Source organism: Diabrotica undecimpunctata, chromosome 6 (genome assembly GCF_040954645.1).
Source record: "Diabrotica undecimpunctata isolate CICGRU chromosome 6, icDiaUnde3, whole genome shotgun sequence".
In the NCBI taxonomy this organism is placed as follows: Eukaryota; Metazoa; Arthropoda; class Insecta; order Coleoptera; family Chrysomelidae; genus Diabrotica; species Diabrotica undecimpunctata.
In genome coordinates, this window is record NC_092808.1 from 123,298,827 (window position 1) to 123,299,945 (window position 1,119).

Sequence of the window (1,119 nt, forward strand, 5' to 3'; positions counted from 1 at the left end):
ACGCGCTATCTCAGAGTAACATTGAAGCTATAGTTATAGAGATCACCGCTCCCGTTCCAATTTTTATATGTAACATTTACCTTCCATCTAGTTCCTCAGCTACATAGGAAGATTTAAAAAGCCTTATCGAACAGATACGCTCTCCTCGAATCATTGTAGGTGATTTTAATGGTCATAACTTTATTTGGGGTTCTAAGCGTACTGATCTCAGAGGAAAACTTCTAGAAAAGGTAATGCGGGATCTTCAATTAAATTTCCTTAATGATGGGTCACCTACAAGATTTAATACCTGCACTGGAGAATCCTCCGTGATAGATTTAAGCTTCTGTGATCCAGGTCTAGCTCCACGTCACTCTTGGACTGTTCTCGAGTATACTTATGGTAGCGACCATCACCCTGTTGCCATTGAGAATCTCTCAGAAACCAGAGAACTGGAATACTTAGGCCACGTGATGAGGGGACCAAAATATGAAATTTTGAGACTCATAATATAGGAAAAGATTCAAGGAAGAAGATCGGTTGGGCGAAGGCAGAACTCATGGTTGAAGAATCTACGTGATTAGTATTAATGCAGATCAATTGATTTGTTTAGAGCAGCAAGTTCAAAAATAAAAACAGCAATAATGATTACCAACCTCTGTAGGGAGACGACACTCTAAGAAGAAGAAGTGGATCGATTTTAAAATTTATATAGATAAGGCATTGAAGAGTCTCATACTGAATGATAATATAAACGATCCTTTAGGTACTTTTAATAGTGTCATCTTGCAAAGTGCGGAGCTCTTCATCGGCAAAACAAAGCCCATTAAAAATCATATTCCTGTGCCTTGCTGGAATTCGGAGTGTAACGAAGCAATACGTACCAGCAGAGCATCTTTGAATAGATTTAAGAAGCATAAAACACCCCAAATGAGATGAGCAGATGATATCAAGAAGCACGTGGGCTCTAGGTGGATGACTATAGTGACAGACAGAAAAGAATGAAAAAGGATTGGGGAGACCTATGTCCAAAGATGGACCGAAGAAGACTAATTAGATAGATAGAGAAAACACTCGAAAATAAACTTAACTACAAAAAAATGAAGGCTAGAGCTCAACGTTTAATAAATCAAACAAAAA